Raw genomic sequence first — 8992 nt, 5'->3', positions numbered from 1 at the left:
AGAATGCCACACCAACAATTCACTGATTGTAGCCTACCTGTATGAGTGAGCGACAAATTAACCCTCTTGATTATATGGATACACTTTGTATCCATATAATGACAAAATTAGTCTTGCTTCTTTTTACAGGAAGGAAGGCATACAGTATGTTTATGGTTTCACATGACATGTGGAGAAATGATAAGCCTAAACAGTTGCCACATGCAGTTATGATGACATTGCATTGTGACTATATTTGACTCTGAATGGTATGTGTGCTATATAATATGTGCACTTTCTAGCCACACAGTGGAGTGTGTGCGTGTGTGCGTGTGTGTTTAGTCTGACTATTCCTTGTTTAATTATAGGATAAATCCTCTTTGAAAAAGGTAATAACACAGATCAGGTTTCATGTAAGGATACAGATAGCGATAGGGAGTACACAGTAAATAAGATGTTGTTGTGTAGTGGCAACAGGGTATCACAAGCGGGTGCATTACAGTCGGTAACAGAAGAACGATATTGAAGTGATGTCATTGTCTTTACTCGATCAGAGAACCCTATCATTTTGCTTCTGTCGGAGCAGAAGCCTTTTCATCTCCAAGCTTGTAGATCGGCTACTTTTGTTATTTTTTCATTTGAATCCTAAAAAGTAACAGTTTTGGACATAATATAAGGTTTCCACCCGACAGAGACAATATAACTTTAACCACTTTGATCCCCCAGGCGTCCCAATCATGCGACGCGTTAGCTTGTATCAGCTGCTATTTTCACGACTGTTTGCCAAACGTTTGCCTATAAATCAAGTTTAATGTCCCTTAACCTAACAACTGAAGTGTTTACAACCAATGTCATATTCACCAATGCAGCATTCATGCCTACATGTTATCAGAGACTTTGGCTCACCTGGTAAAAGCACATACCACATAATTAAGGCTGTATTCTTTCCTGCGGCTAGCCTGGGGCCAAATCCAACCCAAGGCACTTTGCTATCATCCCCCCTCTCTCTGTACTCGCTTGTCTCTTGCGTAATAAGCCGAAATGCTGAAAATAGTAATATATAAAACAAAGAGGGAAGATAAAAGTATTGTAGCTCCCAGGCTCTCTCTATCATAATAAAGCAGAAATGCTTTTTTTTTTGTGGCTTTTCTGAGCCTTTATTTGATAGATACAGTGTCGGGAGACAGGAAACACAGAGAGAGAGAGAGAGAGAGAGAGAGAGTATAGGGGAGTGACAGGCAGAAAATGGTCCAGCCGGCTGGGAATCAAACCTGGCACCCTATACCCACTCAGTTACCCAAAAAATAATTTAAGAAAAAAGAAGACAGATAAAAGTAATGTGGTTCCCAGGCCATTAGTGACTAAGGAGGGATTTCCCCTGCATTAAGATATTGTGTTATCATTTGCCTTGGGGAATGCGTTGGAGGGGGATTTATGCTAATTCAATCATCTATTTTTATAGCACAACACTTATTACTCATTAAATACTTAGGAATTTGAGGGAAACCATGAGTGATATGGGGATAGTCGTGTGCATCACAACCCCTCGTTTCTGTTCCTAGAGTTAAGTTGGTTTGTCATTTAGTGTGCAGTTTCCTACACATACATGAGTATTACTATAGTGATACGCAGTGGTAGAAAGTAACTAAGCACATTTACTTAAGTACAATTTTAAGGTATTTGTACTTTACTGAGGAGAGATGGTTGGATCACAAATACAGTACATTTGTATACAAGTTCATGTCCTACTGTATGCAAATGCAAGTGGACTGAGTTGCAGGACTTAAAATGTTAAAGTATCGCTGTGATTACGTGTATTAGAACGCTGCTGCTATAGGCTATGGCCTCGATAATAAAGTGAGGGATCATACAGGACATTAGGGACAGTGTTAAGTAAGATATATAGTATACTGCAAAAGAGGAGATAATGAGGCCATATGCGGTTATCCAGGTCTGTCAACACTAACTACTACATCTGCAAAAATCGTTCGTCCTTCTTCTGCCACCGATCTCTCTCTCTCTCTCTCTCTCTCTCTCTCTCTCTCTCTCTCTCTCTCTCCCTCTCTCAGCAGAGGCAAAACATTTCCCCACCAGCCATAACAATTAATGACGAGAGGAGCAGCTCAAACGCAGAGGTATGGATCCCCCCAGCAAATCTGGGGGGGGGGGGGGGGGTGCTCACCTGAGAGACATTCACAGATCACCAGGACAACGGAGGAGGACAACAGTGGAATTCTTTGAGAGACACATACAGGCATGTGGGGGTGTGGCCAAAATCCAATGCACAATTAAATCCACAAAGAAGCACCTCCAAGTCTTGTTTGTTTGTACCTCCAGCATGTGCACTTTATTCGCACAAACTAGCGAGTGATGCGACTGTTGCTAAATTAATGAACAGATGCCAACGGGGTTAGCAAGTGAGACAGGCCACAGGTGACACAGCACAGGTGTAACCAATACAGGCGATGATGACACAGGCAATAGGACAAGGCAAAGGTGACATCTGCTGGACAGGTAGGGAATGACAGGGGAGACAAGCAGATACAAGCTTTTAAATTGTTTTACGATTCAAGGAAAAGACACACCAATAACAAAAGACAAGTCAGATGAGATAAGATAGTGAAATGGGAAAGCTTTCCCTTGAGAAGATTGCACAAAATATGGGCAGCGAGGCTTTACAGAAACAAACAAAATGTCAAAGATGCTACTCTCCCTCTCCTTCACACTCACACTCACACTCACAAACACACACACACACACACACACACACACACACACACACACACACACACACACACACACACACACACACACACACACACACACACACACACACACACACACACACGTCATGAACCCACAAACAGGCACGGTCACAAGCATTCTCAGGGCAGTAAATAATTCAGTAAAGAGAAAGAAGTGACCTTTTGTCTGAGGAAGGCTACAGGGACAGGTACAGTAGTATTAGAACACCAAGACACAAACTGAAGGTCAACTCACACATTTCTGGCTGCCTGCAGGGTTCCAATTGTAAACAAAGAACTGAGGTGGGGGATTTTCTTAACCACTTAAGCCTACTTCTTTGTACGATTAATATAGCGAAAATAGCCAATCAACAAGTGAGTGAGTAGATCTTACATCTTACGTCTGGTGTACATACATACATATAATATATATATATATATATATATATATATATATATATATATATTTATGGTCGAAACGCGGCGCTTCTGAGCTTGTAGATCTGCCACTTCCCTCTAACTTCCCTCTAACCTGGACCAGAGTGTCAACCACATATCACGGCCAATATTTAACAAAACAGGAAAAAAAAACTATCTATCATTCATAATACCTGCAAGTGTTAACTTACCACAGATATTTACAGTGCAAAGACAGTTTATTGCACAATGACACTTTCATTGTGTATGATCTAAAATAGTCTCCCCGTTGAGTTTCACTGTGAAGAAGGTCTCAAAGTCACACTAAAATCTACGGAGCAACCATTGAAGGCATCTCACCAACATTTGGAGTTAACACCATGGGTTGTTAACACAACCCAAACCTCTACCAAAGTTTTATTGTTCATCCAACTTTTTTGAGGAAAAAAGCAGCAGCTCTGTTAGTACTGCTTCAAGGAAGTGCTGCTTCCTTGATCTGTCATGACATAAGCGAGAAACACCAACACACACACACTTTACAAAGTGATCCGAGAGTTCTTGTGTATCAACTTCATACACTTTAGAGTCAGAAATTAAAGAGTTCTACGGAGGGGAGAGCATTAAATTAAATGCCACCCTGCCGCCGTTGGCACAATCTCCTCCAATCAGTGGTGTTGGTGGCAGCTTACAGACGCCGATGGCGGCTGTAGTTTCTCAGACGTCTTTGCTCTCCGTGTCCGAAGCCGAGTCAGTGTCCTGTGTCTGTTGTTTCATCCACATGTCAGCATACAGACCGCCTTTGGCAAGCAGCTCGTCATGTCTTCCTCGCTCTGCTATCTGGCCCTCGTTGACAACCAGGATCTGGTCCGCTCCAATGACGGTCGACAACCTGTGAGCCACGACCACGGTGGTGCGGTTGGCACACACTTTAGCCAGAGAAGCCTGGATGTTGCGTTCCGTCTGCGTGTCGAGCGCCGACGTGGCCTCATCCAGGAGGATGATCCGTGGAGCTTTGAGGATGGTTCTGGCGATGGCCACCCTCTGTTTCTCACCTCCGCTCAGCTTCAGACCTCTCTCCCCCACCTGGGTGTCGTAGCCTTCGGGGAAGGCCAGGATCCTATCGTGGATGTCGGCGGCGATTGCGGCCTGCTCCACCTCGCCGTCCGAGGCGCCGATGTGTCCGTAGCGGATGTTGTCGCGGATGTTGTCGTTGAAGAGTACGGTGTCCTGAGGGACCACGCCGATGTGGGACCGCAGAGACATCTGCTTCACCTTGGATATGTCCTGGCCGTCGATGCGAATGCAGCCTCCCTGGACGTCATAGAAACGGAAGATCAGACGAATGATGGTGCTCTTGCCGGACCCCGACTGTCCCACCAGGGCTACTGTCTGTCCCGGATGCGCAGTAAAAGACACGTCCTTCAGAATATCCTTCCCGCTAGTGTAGCTGAAGAAGACATTCTCAAATTCCACTTTTCCCAGTGTGTAGAGAAGGTTGCCTGCGTTTATATCATCTCTCACCTCTTCGCCCTCCTCAAACAGTTTGAACATGCTTTCCATGTCAATGAATGAATTCTGGATCATCCTGTAGTAGGTTCCAAACCAGTGGAGGGGCGTGTACAACTGGATGATGTACGTACCAAACAGAACAAAGTCTCCAACCTGAAGCTTTCCTTCTGTGACAAAGTAGGCACAGAGCAAGGAGCCGGCCAGCAGTCCAGATCCGATGACCAGGTTCTGGGTTTGGTTGAGGAAGGCCAGGGAGGCTTGTGTTTTCCATTCTGATATCTGGTACTTGAGGATAGCATCCTCAAAGCGGCTGACCTCGTAGCTCTCTGCATTGTAGTACTTCACCGTCTCAAAGTTTAACAGGGAGTCCACAGCCTTGGACTTGGCGTTGTTGTCCTGGATGTTCATGTCCCGTCTGTACTTTGTTCTCCATTCAGTGATGATGATGGTCAGTGTGAGATAGAGGGCCATGCAGACGAACACAATGAGGCCGAACCAGGCATTGAAGTAAGTGATGAAGAAGATGATTGAGATGACGATGTCTGCGATGGTGGGGAAGATGCTGAACACGATGTAGCTGAGCAGGCTGTTAATGGACGAGGTTCCGCGGTCGATGCTCCTCAGGACGTCGCCGGTCTTGCGGCCCAGGTGCCAGCGGAGCGACAGGGAGTGCAGGTGGCCGAACAGACGCAGCTGGACCACGCGGTTGGTGTGCTGCTGCACCTGTATCCACAGGAAGGAGCGCAGGTTGCTGACAAAGCCGGACGCGCCTGCCCCTCCACCCTGCAGGAACTTGAACAGGACGTAGATGCACACGGTGGTGGCCAGAGTGTTCCAGCTGCTTCCATCCGTCAGCTTGTTCACTATATTCTTGTAGTAGATGGGCACGAAGACGTTGATGGCCCTCTCGGCTCCCAGCAGACACAGGCAGAGCAGGACCCGCAGCTGGAGGAAACGCTTGCCCCGGGGCCACATGTAGGGCAGCAGCAGACGGACCTTCCGTCTGAAGCCCTGCCAGGTAGACTGGTTCTCCTCGGCCCCACCCAGCGGCGCCTGTCCGTCATGCTCGACATCGCGCTCGTCTTCATTGATTATCAGCATGTGTGGTCTCCGCGGCAACCCGGGAGCTCTCAGACCGATGAAGAAGAGTGTGCCGGTGCCGAGGTAACGCATCGACCACAGAGCAAAGTGGACCTGTTGCTGCGGGTCTCCCAGTGCCCACCACCAGTGAGGGCTGAACCACGAGACGAAGGCCAGGTTCTCTGCGCAGAAGGCCAGGGCCCAAAAGAGCAGCAGAGCGGCGCTGTGTCCTCGGGTGCGGTCCATCACCAGCACCCTGCGTCTCTCCACCCTGAGCAGGGCCACGGCCCAGACCCAGCCCAGCGCCGAGAAACAGCCGTACAAGACCACGTAGCCGGGCAGCTCCCCTCCACTTGCCGCCCGCCACAGCATCCCTCCCACGAACTGGAGCAGGAGGAGGCCGGAGAGGGCCTGCTGGAGGCCGTAGAGGCGGGAGCGCGGGACGCACTTGGGCTCCATGGCGGTGCCGTGGCGCCGGTAGCAGACGCAGTGCACGGTGCCCAGGAGAAAGGCCAGGAAGAGCTGCACGGAGGGCACCAGGGTGAAGTAGGAGCAGGGGGCGATGCCGCGGTCCACCCACGTCCGGGAGATGGAGGAGTTGGCCTCACAGTAGCTCTGAAGCAACGCCATGGTGGCTGCAGCAGCTTGTGAAGAACAGAACGCTGCAGCTGGTTCAGGTTGACACACACACACACTAGAAAACAACTGGTACGCACAAATAAAGCTTTGTGTTTATTGAAACGCAGTGCGAGTCATTCTCATGCACGGTCACGGTCAGAGCTGCTGTACTATTATGACTCCACACACAGTCCTTACACAACGTTTACACAACATTCACTGCATGGTTTGATAGGATACATCCTATCATCTTCAATATTTTTTAAAGGAAAGTGCATGTTTTTTTCCTATGTAAAACAAAATGGACAAATATTGACACGTTCTGACATCAAGACTCAAACAATTTAGGCATATATGGAGATCCGGATGTCCAGAGCCACAGATCCGATGGCTATGCCCATATATGGTCATGCGCAAATAGGGATGCCAGGGTACAAGTGATTAACATATGTCTTTTATTAAAATGTTAAACTGTGATATTAACTGTGATATTGGCATGCCTAGAACAATGTGAATCAGGTGGCTAAGCAGGGGCATAGACCCAGACAAGGGGGGCCATCTAGCCATGTATCAGCACATTTTTTAAATGAATTCATAAAGTATTTTTTGGGCGGTGCAACCGCCCCTATAAGTGAGGTTTGGAATTTGCACCCCCCCAACCCCGCACTGTGATTGGCCACCAGTGTACCCCCCTAACCCTGCACCGTGATTGGCCACCATGACTCTATTCAGGACTGTGATTGGCTAGAAACACATGACACATGTGCATAGCCCTATAAATACGCGCGCACACTTCTAAAACACATCTATGTTTTTTTTTAAGTGAATCACTTCCATCACTGTGAGCCCAGTAGCCCAGTATTGTGATTAGCTAGCAAGACACCGCCCACTTCACACTGGGTGTGATTTTTTTAGTTAAATATAAATCAATGAATTGATGCCAAAAATATTTTTTTTATTTTGTTGACTAATTTGATTAGTATGATTAACCACTTAAGCCCTAGTTTATACTTGACACTGTTGTACAACAGAAACAACTACAACAACTTGGAACATAACTTTCTATTTTATTCTTTCAATAATAATCTTCTGTCCTCTATCATAATCAATATATCCATTACTGTGTAGGCTCCAATAGCCTAAAATACAAATTGTAGATTTGACACTGTGAATTTGATACAGAAAGATAGAGCATGAATATGGTTTGTGTTTTTATAAAATGTAGGCCCATGTCCTAATGCATATCACCCTGGGGTCCTTGAAATGAAAAAAAGGTTGAGAACCACTGAACTATGTAGATGACAACCTCATAATGGAGCGATGACAGCCGGAGAGACGGCAAACCGGGATGGGGTGGTGGAGGGCTGTCAGCCCAAAACCGCATTATCTTCTGAGAGGAAGAAGCCAAACAAGCTACTGTACAGAAACCCACAATGAGATAGATGCTTGACAGAAGGAAGCGACGACGTGACACAGAAGCAACCTCTGGTGAGACACAGGAAGAGGAGGGTAGGCCCTGAGGGAAACCACAGCGCCCAGAGCTCCCAGTGTCGCCCACACCCACTGACTGTCAGCACTCCACCAGTGCAAGGCGCCCTTTCACTTTTTGTGTTTTTTAGTAAATTAACGCCCTACTTGATCATACTACAGCGTCACACGAAAGCATCAAAAGTTGCAGATCTACAAGCTCGAAACGTGGCATAAAGCGACACGTTTTGAGCTTTCTGTTACTTTTGCTACTTTTTAATTTTAATCCTGAAAAGTTGGACCGGAGTTGACATGACACTTAACACCTGATTTGTGATCTGTGTCATGGCATGCTTTTTTTTTTTTTTTTTTTTTCTTACATTTTTATCCCACGATTTTTTAAGCTTGGATTCCCCATCGATTATGTCACTGGTAGGCGGGTCTCTGAACTGTCCACAGCCCTCCTCTGAGACACAGACCGAGTAGACGGAAATGGTGCCATCTTATAATGAGCATTATATTATTATATTATTAGTGAGGACCAATTATATGAAGATATGTTGAAAATGGCTGAAGTGGCTGAAGTGGTCCCTTAACTATAAAAACCTTGGACAGGCCTGGAGGCTATGCAGGTTGTTTCAGAAAGTGCTTCCAGAAAAGACAGTCAGCTATAGCAGCTGACTGCCTTCCAGTGTTGCTATGTCTGCTATTATAAGCAATTTGGCCTTCTTTTTCAAGTCAATTGTAAATATTGATAGTTGCGGGTTGCGTTTTTTGGGCTTGTTTCTAAAGTGTAGTTGCTTATTTGGGCTTGCTTCCAAATGTTTTAATTATTGTTTAAACAAGTGGTTCTCAAATATTTTCATGTCATGGACCCCCAAATTAATATGTAGCCTATTTGTCCATAACCCTAAAAATGAAAAGATCTTGTGCCAGGGAGCCCCGTACCAGATTTGTGTTGTTAGAATGTTTCAAAAATCGTCCAAATCTTCCACATTTTATTTGTTTTTTTGTTTGTTTTTAAATAGCAGATCTACAAGCTTTCACGTTGCGACGCATTGTGCCGTGGGAACAGGCGTTGTTCTAATAGCCGATGTATACGAAGATATATAAGTGCTCATGTGGCCTAGTTGCTTCTGTTGGGCTTCTTTTCCTAGACCTGGTTGCTTATTTCTCTC

At 46.1% G+C, this 8992-nt stretch overlaps 1 pseudogene across 1 annotated transcript; it reads right to left on the bottom strand.

The window, feature by feature from the left end:
• Positions 1-3805: 3805 nt before the first annotated feature.
• LOC311038333 (ATP-binding cassette sub-family B member 6-like) lies at positions 3806-6359 on the bottom strand (annotated as a pseudogene). The gene has a single exon. The product of its transcript is annotated as an ATP-binding cassette sub-family B member 6-like (transcript).
• Positions 6360-8992: the final 2633 nt, after the last annotated feature.

Source organism: Gymnoscopelus microlampas (genome assembly GCF_963454915.1).
Source record: "Gymnoscopelus microlampas genome assembly, chromosome: 21".
Taxonomy (NCBI): Eukaryota; Metazoa; Chordata; class Actinopteri; order Myctophiformes; family Myctophidae; genus Gymnoscopelus; species Gymnoscopelus microlampas.
The sequence above is the reverse complement of the archived record's forward strand: the minus strand, read 5'-3'. Positions and strand labels throughout refer to the sequence as shown.